This window comes from Monodon monoceros, unplaced genomic scaffold, assembly GCF_005190385.1.
Source record: "Monodon monoceros isolate NGI ecotype Baffin Bay Population unplaced genomic scaffold, NGI_Narwhal_1 Super_Scaffold_7, whole genome shotgun sequence".
Classification (NCBI taxonomy): domain Eukaryota; kingdom Metazoa; phylum Chordata; class Mammalia; order Artiodactyla; family Monodontidae; genus Monodon; species Monodon monoceros.
Window position 1 is genome coordinate 85,647,311 of NW_021703784.1, and position 14,159 is coordinate 85,661,469.

Genomic DNA, 14,159 nt, shown 5'->3' on the forward strand with positions numbered 1-14,159 from the left:
TACAAGAGAGAGCATGCAGGGTCAGAGTAAAAGGCTGGCCAGTTCCTTGCTGTGTCTTTCTTAAATACATGCCTCGGGGTTGCTCCCAACGTGAGCAGAGAAGATGGACTGTGGTGACATTATTTTTCCTGTCGGGGATGATCTGTGGTTTTTTGTAGGTCTTTTATCTCTGCCTCTTGGCACAATTAGCCCTCACAAAGAGGCAAAAAACCAATAAATGCCTACGCTGGGCCAGCCGGTCATTTTCTAGGTGGTTTACATGTGTTAGTTCTCTTAATTTGATCCTGGAAACAACTCCACCAGGGAGGTCTTATTATTCCTATCTTATAGATTAGGAATCAGAGGCTCAGAAACTTTCAGTAAATTTCTCAAGAATTCACAGCTAAGTGGTGAGACCAGTATTTCATCCAGGGGTTATCTTATGCCAAAGCCAGGGTCTTTCCTAGCAATCAGCCACTGCTAAACTATACAGCTTAGGATATGCACCCTAAAGGCAACTGTGGGTAATATACTCTCCTCCTCACTATGACCTTGACCTTCTTCACTCTAGAATACCTGGTTATCGCCTGCAACTCTCCCGTCCTTGCATCTATGCCAACATTTTAATAGAATTACCTTCACTCGTATCGTAGGCACGGCCTCTGAGTTACATCTTGTGTTGATTATTAAATCCCCCTCCTCCAAGTCCTTGGAGAACTAGCCTCACTAAAACCAATCTGAAGAATAATAACTTATTACTCTTGCTATATAGTTACTCATCTTAATCCTCATAACTACAGGTGGTATTATTATCCATATTATGTGTATGAGGCAATAGAGACATAGACATTAAGATGTTTGCTCAAGGTCACTCCACTAGGTGGTGGAGTCAGGAACCAAGACAGGAATGCCACTCAGTGCCAAATGTTCTGAGCCTCACATTTCTATCTCTGCCCGAATGACTGCTTGAGTGGGTTCTTACTCAGTAATACTTTCACTTGGTCCCCAGTTTATAGATGAAGCAATTGAAGATAAGAGCAGTCACATGGGAAATGGAGAGTTGGAACTCAGATTTTAATTGTCCTCAAACCCCTGAACGCTGTAGCAGGATTTGGAAGAATATCCATCCAAAGTCTTCTTAAAATGCATTAATTACTTAATTCTCCCATTTAGCAAGGGAAACCTCTGGGAAGGGTCTAAATGCTGGTCTCCAGCCCAGACACCCTCCCTGCTTTCCTCCATGATAACTCTTCGCTATGGAGGAGAAAAGAAAATTGGGGACAAGAATGTGTATGGATTTTACATACTGTAACCCATGGCAGTATTTAGTAGATGCGAGCAGGCTCTTGAGTCAGATCTGGCTTTGAACCCGGTTTTCTTGTTCAGCCTCATCTGTCATATGTCTGTCTCATAAGAGTGCTCGGAGGAGGACGGGATGCAAAGTGCTTGGCATGGTGTCCGAAGTTAAGAAAGGGCTCAGTGCACGGCAGCTGTAATGAGAACCTCGCTTCACCTGATTTGGGCTGAGAGGTGTAATTTTCCTGGAATAGGAGTTGCTGCAGGACTAAGTTACATTTCATTCATTGCCACGAAGTTCGTGTTCTTTGGCCGTGAGTGTTTATAAATCACAAAGGGGCTATGAATACTCACGGGCTTATCCGAAATATCGTCAACTCTTCCCAAATATTCGTCTTTCCTTTACCTTGTCTTTTTAAAAATATCTTTATTGAAGTATAATTGCTTTACAAAGTTGTGTTAGTTTCTGCTGAATAACAAAGTGAATCAGCTATTTGTATACATATATCCCCATGTCCCCTCCCTCTTGCGTCTCCTCCCACCCTCCCTATCCCACCCCTCTAGGTGGTCACAAAGCACCGAGCTGATCTCCCTGTGCTATGTGGCTGCTTCTGACTAGCTATCTGTTTTACATGTGGTAGTGTATATATGTCCATGCCACTCTGTCACTTCGTCACAGCTTACCCTTCCCCCTCCCTGTGTCCTCAAGTCCATTCTCTATGTCTGCATCTTTATTCCTGTCCTTCCCCTAGGTTCATCAGAAACATTTTTTTTTTAGATTCCATATATATGTGCTAGCGTATGGTATTTGTTTTTCTCCTTCTGACTTACTTCACTCTGTATGACAGACTCTAGGTCCATCCACCTCACTACAAATAACTCAACTTCATTTCTTTTTACGGCTGAGTAATATTCTGTTGTATATTTGTGCCACATCTTCTTTATCCATTCATCTGTTGATGGATACTTAGGTTGCTTCCATGTCCTGGCTATTGGAAATAGTGCTGCAATGAACATTGTGGTACATGACTGTTTTTGAATTATGGTTTTCTCAGGGTATATGCCCAGTAGTGGGATTGCTGGGTCATATGGTAGTTCTATTTTTAGTTCTTAAGGAAACTCCATACTGTTCCCCATAGTGGCTGTATCAATTTGCATTCCCACCAACAGTGCAAAAGGGTTCCCTTTTCTCCACACCCTCTCCAGCATTTACTGTTTGTAGATTTTTTGATGATGGCCATTCTGACTGGTGTGAGGTGATACCTCATTGTAGTTTAGATTTGCATTTCTCTAATGATTAGTGATGTTGAGCATCCTTTCATGTGTTTGTTGGCAATCTGTATATCTTTTTTGGAGAAATGTCTATTTAGGTCTTCTGCCCATTTTTGGATTAGGTTGTTTGTTTTTTGATATTGAGCTGCATGAGCTGCTGGTATATTTTTGAGATTAATCCTTTGTTAGTTGCTTCATTTGCAAATATTTTCTCCCATTCGGAGGGTTCTCTTTTCATCTTGTTTACGGTTTCCTTTGCTGTGCAAAAGCTTTTAAGTTTCATTAGGTCCCATTTGTTTATTTTTATTTCCATTTCTCTAGGAGGTGGGTCAAAAAGCATCTTGCTGTGATTTATGTCATAGAGTGTTCTGCCTATGTTTCCTTCTAAGAGTTTTATAGTGTCTGGCCTTACATTCAGGTCTTTAGTCAATTTTGAGTTTATTTTTGTGTATGGTGTTAGAGAGTGTTCTAACTTCATACTTTTACATGTAGCTGTCCAGTTTTCCCAGCACCATTTATTGAAGAGGCTGTCTTTTCTCCATTGTATATTCTTGTTTCCTTTATCAAAGATAAGTTGACCCTATGTGTGTGCATTTATCTCTGGGCTTTCTATCCTGTTCCATTGATCTATATGTCTGTTTTTGTGCCAGTACCATACTGTCTTGATTACTGTAGCTTTGTAGTATAGTCTGAAATCTGGGAGCCTGATTCCTTTGGCTCCATTTTTCTTTCTCAAGGTTGCTTTGGCTATCTGGGGTCTTTTGTGTTTCCATACAAATTGTGAAACTTTTTGTTCTACTTCTGTGAAAAATGCCATTGGTAGTTTGATAGGGCTTGCATTGAATCTGTAGATTGTGTTGGGTAGTAGAGTCATTTTCACAATGTTGATTCTTCCAATGCAAGAACATTGTATATTTCTCCATCTGTTTGTATCATCTTTAACTTCTTTAATCAGTGTCTTATAATTTTCTGCATACAGGTCTTTTGTCTCCTTAGGTAGGTTTATTCCTAGTTATTTTATTCTTTTAGTTGCAGTGGTAAATGGGAGTGTTTCCTTAATTTCTGTTTCAGATTTCTCACTGTTAGTGTGTAGGAATGCAAGAGATTTCTGTGTATTAATTTTGTATCCTGGTACTTAACCAAATCCATTTACTAGTTTTCTGGTAGCATCTTTAGGATTCTCTATGTATAGTATCATGTCATCTGCAAACAGTGACAGTTTTACTTCTTCTTTTCCAATTTGTATTCCTTTTATTTCTTCTTCTTCTCTGATTTCTGTGGCTAAAACTTCCAAAACTATGTTGAATAATAATGGTGAGAATGGGCAACCTTGTCTTGTTTCTGATTATGGTGGAAATGGTTTCAGTTTTTCACCATTGACAATGATGTTGGCTGTGGGTTTGTCATATATGGCCTTTATTATAGTGAGGTAGGTTCCCTCTATGCCTACTTTCTGGAGGGTTTTTCTCATAAATGGTTGTTGAATTTTGTCAGACGTTTTTCTGCTTCTATTGTGATGATCATATGGATTTTATCCTTCAGTTTGTTAATATGGTGTATCACATTGATTGATTTGCATATATTGAAGAATCTGCATTCCTGGGATAAAACCCACTTGATCATGGTGTATGATCCTTTTAATGTGCTGTTGTATTCTGTCTGCTAGTATTTTGTTGAGGATTTTTGCATCTATGTTCATCAGTGATATTGGCCTGTAGTTTTCTGTTTTGTGTGACGTCTTTGTCTGGTTTTGGTATCAGGGTGATGGTGGCCTCATAGAATGAGTCTGGGAGTGTTCCTCCCTCTGTTATATTTCAGAAGAGTTTGAGGAGGATGGGTGTTAGCTCTTCTCTAAATGTTTGCTAGAATTTGCCTGTGAAGTCATCTGGTCCTGGGCTTTTGTTTGTTCGAAGATTTTTAATCACAGTTTCAATTTCCATGCTTGTGATTGGTCTGTATATATTTTCTGTTTCTTCCTGGTTCAGTCTCGGAAGGTTGTGCTTTGCTAAGAATTTGTCCATTACTTCCAGGTTGTCCATTTTATTGGCATATAAATTGCTTGTAGTAATCTCTCATGATCCTTTGTATTTCTGCAGTGCCAGTTGTTACTTCTTTTTCATTTCTAACTCTGTTGATTTGAGTCTTTTCTCTTTCTTTCTTGACGAGTCTGGCTAATGGTTTATCAGTTTTGTTTATTGTCTCAAAGAACCTTTTAGTTTTATTGATCTTTGCTACTGTTTCCTTCATTTCTTTTTTCATTTATTTCTGATCTGATCTTTATGATTTCTTTCCTTCTGCTAACTTTGGGTTTTTTTTAATTCTTCTTTCTCTAATTGCTTTAGGTGTAGGATTAGGTTGTTTGAGATGTTTCTTGTTTCTTGAGGTAGGATTGTATTGCTATAAACTTCCTCTTAGAACTGCTTTTGCTGCATCCCATAGGTTTTGGGTCATCGTGTTTTCATTGTCATTTGTTTCTAGGTATCTTTTGATTTCCTCTTTGATTTTTTCAGTGATCTCTTGGTTATTTAGTAACATATTGTTTATCCTCCATGTGTTTGTATTTTTTACAGATCTTTTCCTGTAATTGATATCTAGTCTCATAGCGTTGTGGTGGTAAAAGACACTTGGTACGATTTCAATTTTCTTAAATTTACCAAGACTTGATCTGTGACCCAAGATATGATCTGTCCTGGAGAATATTCCATGAGCACTTGAGAAAAATGTGTATTCTGTTGTTTTTGGATGGAATGTCCTATAAATATCAATTAAGTCCATCTTGTTTAATGTATCATTTAAAGCTTGTGTTTCCTTATTTATTTTCATTTTGGATGATCTGTCCATGGGTGAAAGTGGGGTGTTAAAGTCCCCTACTATGAATGTGTTACTGTCAATTTCCCCTTTTATGGCTGTTAGTATTTGCCTTATGTATTGAGGTGCTCCTATGTTGGGTGCATAAATATTTACAATTGTTATATCTTCTTCTTGGATCGATCCCTTGATCATTATGTAGTGTCCTTCTTTGTCTCTTCTAATAGTCCTTATTTTAAAGTCCATTTTGTCTGATATGAGAATTGCTACTCCAGCTTTCTTTTGGTTTCCATTTGCATGGAATATCTTTTTCCATCCCCTTACTTTCAGTCTGTATGTGTCTCTAGGTCTGAAGTGGGTCTCTTGTAGACAGCATATATATGGGTCTTGTTTTTGTATCCATTCAGCCAATCTGTGTCTTTTGGTGGGAGCATTTAGTCCATTTACATTTAAGGTAATTATTGATATGTATGTTCCTATTCCCATTTTCTAAATTGTTTTGGGTTCGTTATTGTAGGTCTTTTCCTTCTCTTGTGTTTCTTGCCTAGAGAAGTTCCTTTAGCATTTGTTGTAAAGCTAGTTTTTTGGTGCTGAATTCTCCTAGCTTTTGCTTGTTTGTAAATGTTTTAATTTCTCCATTGAATCTGAATGTGATATCCTTGCTGGGTAGAGTAATCTTGGTTGTAGGTTTTTCCCTTTCATCACTTTAAATATGTCCTGCTGTTCCCTTCTGGCTTGCAGAGTTTCTGCTGAAAGATCAGCTGTTAACTTTTTGGGGATTCCCTTGTATGTTAATGGTTGCTTTTCCCTTGCTACTTTTTTTTTTTTTTTTTTTGCTGTACGTGGGCCTCTCACTGTTGTGGCCTCTCCCGTTGTGGAGCACAGGCTCCAGATGCACAGGCTCCGGATGCACAGGCTCAGCAGCCATGGCTCACGGGCCTAGCCACTCTGCGGCTTGTGGGATCTCCCCGGACCGGGGCACAAACCCGTGTCCCCTGCATCGGCAGGCGGACTCTCAACCACTGCGCCACCAGGGAAGCCCTCCCTTGCTACTTTTAATATTTTTTCTTTTATTTAATTTTTGATAGTTTGATTAATATGTGTCTTGGCGTGTTTCTCCTTGGATTTATCCTGTATGGGACTCTCTGCTCTTCCTGCACTTGATTGACTATTTCCTTTCCCATATTAGGGAAGTTTTCAAGTATAATCTCTTCAAATATTTTCTCAATCCTTTCTTTTTCTCTTCTTCTTCTGGAACCCCTACAATTTGAATGTTGGTGCATTTAATGTTGTCCCAGAGGTCTCTGAGACTGTCCTCAATTCTTTTCATTCTTTTTGCTTTATTCTGCTCTGCCGTAGTTATTTCCACTATTTTATCTTCCAGGTCACTTATTCATTCTTCTGCCTCAGTTATTCTGCTATTGATTCCTTCTAGAGAATTTTTAGTTTCATTTATTGCATTGTTCATTATTGTTTGTTTGCTCTTTAGTTTTTCTAGGTCCATGTTAAACGTTTCTTGCATTTTCTCCACCCTATTTCAAAGATATTGGATCATCTTTACTATCGTTACTCTGAGTTCTTTTTCAGGTAGACTGCCTATTTCCTCTTCATTTGTTTGGTCTGGTGGGTTTTTACTTTGCTCCTTCATCTGCTTTGTATTTCTCTGTCTTTTCATTTTGCCTAAGTTACTGCGTTTGGGGTCTTCTTTTCACAGGCTGCAGGTTCCTAGTTCATTTTGTTTTTGGTGTCTGCCCCCAGTGTGTAAGGTTGGTTCAGTGGGCTGTGTAGGCTTCCTGGTGGAGTGGACTGGTGCCTGTGCTCTGGTGGATGAGGCTGGATCTTGTCTTTCTGGTGGGCAGGACCGAATCTGGTGGTGTGTTTTAGGCTGTCTGTGAACTTATTAAGATTTTAGGCAGCCTCTCTGCTAATAGGTGTGATTGTGTTCCTGTCTTGCTACTTGTTTTGCGTGGGGTGTCCAACACTGGAGCTTGCTGGTCGTTGAGTGGAGCTGGGTCTTAGCGTTGAGATGGAGATCTCTCGCCGATTGATATTACGTGGGGCCAGGAGGTCTCTGGTGGTCCATGTCCTGAACTCGGCTCTCCCGCCTCAGAGGCTCAGGCCTGACACCCGGCCGGAGCGCCAAGTCCTGTCAGCCACACAGCCAGGTAAGTGGGGAGTTTCTTGCCTTTTGGGAAGTATGAGGTCTTCTGCCAGCATTCAGTAATTGTTCTGTAGGAGTTGTTCCACATGTAGATGTATTTTTGATGTATTTGTGGGGTGGAAGTTGATCTCCATGTCTTACTCTTCTGCTGTCTTGATGGTCCTCTCTTTGGCTTTTTTGTATTCTTCTCCTTCTTACCTTCCCATCTCAGTCAAAAGAGACATAGAGTTTTAACTCTCAGCTGAAGGAAAAAAAAAGACATAGGGAAAGGAGTGGGAGAGAAAAGCATTTACCTAGAATGTCAAACAAGCGGAAAAGAATAATGAAGAGATATGATTGCTTTTTTTCTTTTCTTTTTTGAACGATGTTGGAAGAAATATCTCTTTATAAAATTTCAGAAACCAAAATCTGGAAATAAGCAAAAGGAACCATATACCATAATCCCACCATCCTGATGCATTTTAGCCAACCCCTTTCCAGTCTTTTTCCCTATGCCCCCCTTTTTTTGAAATGTCGACATAAGGTGGAGAATAGCCATCTTTGTACTTTTAACACGTTGCTGAATTAAAAATAGATATACTAAAACCATGAAAAGACATGGAGTAAACTTAAATGATGTTGCTAAGTGAAAGAAACCAGTCTGAAAAGACTTCTGTGTGATTTCAACTGAATGGCATTGTGGAAAATGCAAAACTGTGGAGATGGTAAAGTGATGAGTAGTTGCCAGGGACTTGAGGGTAGAGAGGGAGGGATAAATAGCTGAAGCACAGGGGAGTTTTAGGGTAGTGACATTATTCTGTATCATATTCTGACAAATACATGACACTATGCATTTGTCAAAATCCACAGAACTGTACAATATAGAGTGAACCCCAATGTAAACTGTGCACTTTATTTAATAATAATGTATCAATATTGGTTCATCGGTTGTAACAAATGTGCAGCACTAATGCAGCTGTTGATAATAGGGAAGCTGTGTGTTGGGGAAAGGCTGTATGTGGGAATTTTCTGTACTGCCTGCTCAGTATTTCTGCAAACCTGAAACTGCTCTAAAAGCAAAGACTATAAAGAAATAGATATATTAGAATTTAAAATTTTGAACATCTGTTGTGCCCTTCAGAATGGTCACCTCAGATGTGATGTGCATGTTTTAAAGATACTGTCTTTGCTAGAAACATGTTGTAAGTCCTCATTGAAATATTTCTACAGAGATTAGGTGGGTGAGCAAGATGGAGGTACCATTTTAAAATTATGTTTGTATAATCATAGAAAGATTGGAGGAAATGAGATATTTTCACATGTGACTCATAAATTGGACAGTAAAGTTTTCTTTATAGAGGCAAGCGTTAAACAAATGCATTCTGGTGGGTGTATGTGGGTAGCCTCCCAAGAGAACTCTTTGGAAGAGAATGGTGCTTTGGATCATGAAGTCTTGCATGAGAGAAAAAAATGAAAACACCATATTCATGTCTAGATTCTTTTCTTCCATGGGACCTTGGACATTGGTGACATTTGACTCTCCAGTCACAGTGGACATAGACCTTTGATCAATTCCTAGCTACCATTTTCCAGTTGTAGAATCTTGAGCAAATCTGAACCCTAATTTTCTTCTCCTTAAAATGGGGAATATTATCTTGGAAAGTTTGTGTAGGATGCAAATTCTGTGCCTGGAACAAGGTATTCAGTACTGCTCAATCACAGTAAAAATTGTTACCAATAAAACTGTTTTTATTGAAAGAGCATCTGATTTTAGCATTCTCTTCAGAGGCTAATGTTAAAAACTAGAGTTAAACTTATAAAAAAAGCAATACTTTGCAGCACAAAATGTGCATGCCAATGACATATTATCTGACATGTTAATATCTCTTATTTTTTAACCCGTTTTCTTTTTTGTAACCATTAAGGTACAAATTTTAGGACCTACTTTTTAAAAATTTGGGCTTATATAAGGTGATGTCTATACTAATGTCGCTTCCACTTACTAGCATTCTGATATACTTTCCTGAGTGGGAGAGAAACTTGTATGCAGATGCCTGTGCATTGAGAATTGCCCGTGACCTGCACCCTGTCTTAGCAATGCTGAGATCTGTAACCTGGTACAGCCATGGTTGTGTTATTGTTACCAAACCCAGGTCCAGCTGCTCACTGCTCAAAAGCCAATTCTCGAGAGGCAAGTGTTGGTAGGAAAGGAAAGGTTGCTTTATTTCAGAGGCTGACAACTGGGGGAGAGAGTGGACTCCTGTCCGAGAACCAACTCCCGACTGCTGCTCAGGGGACAGGGTCTTTTAAAGGGGAGTTTCAGGGTTGTATCGGCAAAGGGAGGGAGCAGAACAGTCTAGTCAGTTCTTGACAGTCACGAAACCAGTAATGTGGTGGTCTGATCGGCGTCATCTTGGTTGTTTTCAGTACAGTTGATCTTTAGTTCCAGGGTTTGTTCCCATTTCTTTGAGGCCAGTTCTCGGAATTGTGTGAAGTGGAGAAGCTTATGTCATGACTTCAACTTGGTCATCATGTAGTCATCCCCCTCTACCTGGTGTGGGCTTCAGTATCTGCAAAACAGCTCGCAGGATATGGCTCAGAATATTATCTGTAGCCCTTAAGGCGGCACTAAAGGTCCTTGGCTATGCTTAATGACTAAACTATTATTATTTGGTCTCCTTTGACGGTTTTCCTTTGTTTCTGCATTTTCTCACTTCTCTGATTAAACTTATTCTTTGGCTAAAGTTTTTCCACAGACAAAAGGCAGGCTGAGGACATGGGGAGGTAAGGACCATAGGGTCCTGCTCCGTTTCATTATGTGAATGTGATTTGTCATCTGTTTCATGGTGAGAATTGATGTCTTGGCTTAGTCCACATGTTGGCATGTCATTTCTGTGACCCTTCAAAGGAAGACTCAGCTGCTACTGCAATTCCTGGGGGCAGCTGTTGGAATCCAGTTTGTTTTCCCAGAGAGTATAATTTTGCCTTCACATATACATCTTTGAGCAAATGGTAATACATCAAAGAGGACTGATGCAGTATTCTGCTAATTGCTGAAGCCCTTGGTTGACACTTTAGGAATAAATAGGGGGAAAAAACCCAAATAAAACTTAGGAGAGGGGCTTCCCTGGTGGCGCAGTGGTTGAGAGTCCGCCTGTCAATGCAGGGGACACGGGTTCGTGCCCCGGTCTGGGAAGATCCCACATGCCGCAGAGCGGCTGGGCCCGTGAGCCATGGCCGCTGAGCCTGCGCGTCCGGAGCCTGTGCCCCGCAACGGGAGAGGCCACACAGTGAGAGGCCCGCATACCGCAAAAAAAAAAAAAAAAAGGAGAGGATAGAAATTAATTTTAGTAACAATCTATGCCAATTCCAAGCCTGGCTCTTGTAACTAACCATCAAGTTAATTTAATTCCTCAAACCCCATTGCTCTAAGAAAATGTTGTTTAAATCAATTCATTCTTTCATTAGGCTGCCTAAGAGCACCATGGAGTGATGAGAAATTACTGAGATGGCATTCATGTTTCAAAAATCCCTCAGTTTCACATCATTTTCCATCCTGACATGGGACTAATGTTCTGCATTTGCATGCTAAAATAGTATTTTTAATTGTAAAAGTGGTGTTGTTAAATTACCTTCAAATGAGTTTATTTTATATGGTTCATTAAAGTTTTTGAAATCATTCCCTGCATGATTGCATCTCTTCTCTGCTTTGATGTATTACATCTCTCACCAAAGACACTGGTGCTGAGAGGAAAGCCTTTTCTTGCAAGACTCACATCTCACAATCTGGCCGGTTTTGAAGTGAGAGCAGTAAAAGCGTCAAGCGATCACAGAGTGGCCGAGGCATCGTCCCTGGCACTGCAGCTGAGAGGCTCGGGTAAGAGGGGAGGGTGGGTGGCCGTGTTCACCAATAATGGAAGGTCAAAGCCACAGAGATCTCAAAAGGTTTGTGTCAACTCAGAAGATGAGAAGTGGCTCCCCCTGGGGAGCTAGTTTGGTTCTGAAATTTAAATACATCTCATAGATTCTGTATGTTTGCTTTCATTTTAACTTTTCTCTCCGATAGCACCTTTCCTCATTATTTCTCCTCTCATGGTGTCTTCTAGAACAGTGGCCCTCAACTATTTTATCTTAAGCCTCAACGATGACTTTGCCAAAGCAGGGGGGGGTTTGTTGTTTTTTTTAACATCTTTATTGGAGTATAATTGCTTTACAATGGTGTGTTTCTGCTTTATAACAAAGTGAATCAGCTATACATATACATACATCCCCATATCTTTTAGAAATAAATAGCATGATTTTTCTGAGATTGTCGTTTGTATGTTTATGAGAGTTTCTTTATCACATTCATTTTTAGTAGGTTTCGGGGAATACAAAATTGGCAATATATTGTTGGAGTAAATTTGATTGTGATTCCTCAGTTCTTGGTATGAAATCCTAATTATCCATCCAGGCCCACTACTTTCTCCAGCGGTGGAGCCACTGAGCAAGAAGGCTTTACCCAGCGAGGTAGACAACGTGGAGAGGAAATGAGGACAGCCAGCTCTATGCTGTATGTCAGCACTTCGCAGCTTATAGATCAGTACCTGGTGCTGAAAGTATCTCTTAGCATCCTTGCTTGTCAAGTAAAATCCAAACTCTGTTTAATGACGCCAACCATCTAACCCTGAGTAGAAGCAGCGTTTCCATTTCTGTTTGAACAGAATTCCAGCTTCCCCCCCTCTTAACATCTATTATTGAAAATGCTGTCTATCTTTATGATGACCTTTAGAGGCACCATATTACTATTATGCATTTACAGTTTGTTTTAAAACGTTTTGAACAATGACAACAGCACAATATTCAATGCGTTTGCAGAAGCCAACGTCAAGAATAGAAATCCTGCTTCCTCAAGTTAGCCACTGATTCCTAAGCCTTGCCCTTTAATCTTTGGCCAACATTAACTTTTTCTTGAACTTGAAGCACTCATAGTGCATCAGACTATATTTATTCAGCCCCTACCATGCGCAAGACACTATAATAGGAACAGGGAGGAATACAAGAAAGTAAAATTGGAGAGGAAATGAAAGCCACTAACCAATTTATCTTTGTTAATTACTCTGCTGTGAATCAATATTTCACATGCATTATCTCATGATAGGCTTGTAGGATAGATATGATCATCCTCAACTTATAGGTAAGGAGGCTGTAGATTCTAATTTTAGCCCTCAAGGAACTTACAATCCGATGGGAAAATAAGGTACATACACGTGGTAAAATAACAATATAAAGCACTATGTAAGGAATATCAAATGAGTATTTCCAACATAACTACCACAGTTGTTGAAAAGAGGGGTCATTAATTTGGGACGGGCTAATTAGGAAAATCTTTGATACTCCTGTGGGGTGGGGATGCGGATTCATTCATTCTATAAGCATTTGGGGAATGCCCACCATGGTCCTTTTCTAAGAATTTGAAGTCTGCGGTTAGGGACTGATATATAACTGGGAGCATCAAGGAGAGAATGACTCTGTGACTGGACATGGGTTTTAAATCAAAGAGGAAATTTAATAAATATGAAGCACTTTGAGACTCCATGGCTTATTTGGGTGGTTTTTATATTTTTCTTCTCTTCTGGTGGTACTTTTGTTCACTTTAAAGAACTCACTACGAGTTATGGAAGAGCTTACATTTTTGATGTTTCTCCTCCATCAACTCTTGCTTTTACTCTGACATTGGATAGAAACAGTCTATTTCATTCCCCAGGATTCAGGACAGTTGATTTTATACATTTCAATTTGGCTAATAACACAGTATATTCAGATTTTCAAATTCACTTCCACACTAATTCTCCTACCTGGTTTTTCAGGTGGATGTTTTTAGCATTGATAAAAGCAGTCAAGGCTGAAAATTGACTGATACTTGAGTCTTGACTTAGAATCTGAATATCTTCGGTTATTGTATGGTGAAAAATTGGGATATTTAGTTCAAACTACGATACAAAAGCATTCCATTGCTTTATTAGAAGTGATGTCTTCTACTGAAACTATTCATTGAAATGACACAACAGATCACCCGCAGGTTCCAGACAGCCCAATATTTTGTTGCTGACCAAGAAGTATATTAGGAAAATCTTTATAACAAAGTGAATCAGTTGTACATATACATATGTTCCCATATCTCTTCCCTCTTGCGTCTCCCTCCCTCCTACCCTCCCTATCCCACCCCTCCAGGCGGTCACAAAGCACCGAGCCGATATCCCTGTGCCATGCGGCTGCTTCCCACTAGCTATCTACCTTACGTTTGTTAGTGTATATATGTTATAAAGCAGAAACTAACACACCATTGTAAAGCAATTATACCCCAATAAAGATGTTAAAAAAAAAAAAAGAAGTATATTAGGAAAATCTTATGTTTCTGTGACATCAGAGGTTAGCAATTTTCTCTGAATACTTAGAAGTTCCTTAAAACCTTGTTGATAGTGCTACCAAATAGAAGTTTGGCCACACCCCTTAGGAACCTATATTTGTTCACCTGTATATACTGGAATGACACCAAAGAACTGAATTATAAGCTAGAAAATCTGGATGTTTGTTCTGGATTTACTTACCAGTTACTAACTCTGTGGCCTTGGAAAATCACACAAAGTCTCACGGTCTCAGTTTCTTCATTGGCAAAGTAGAG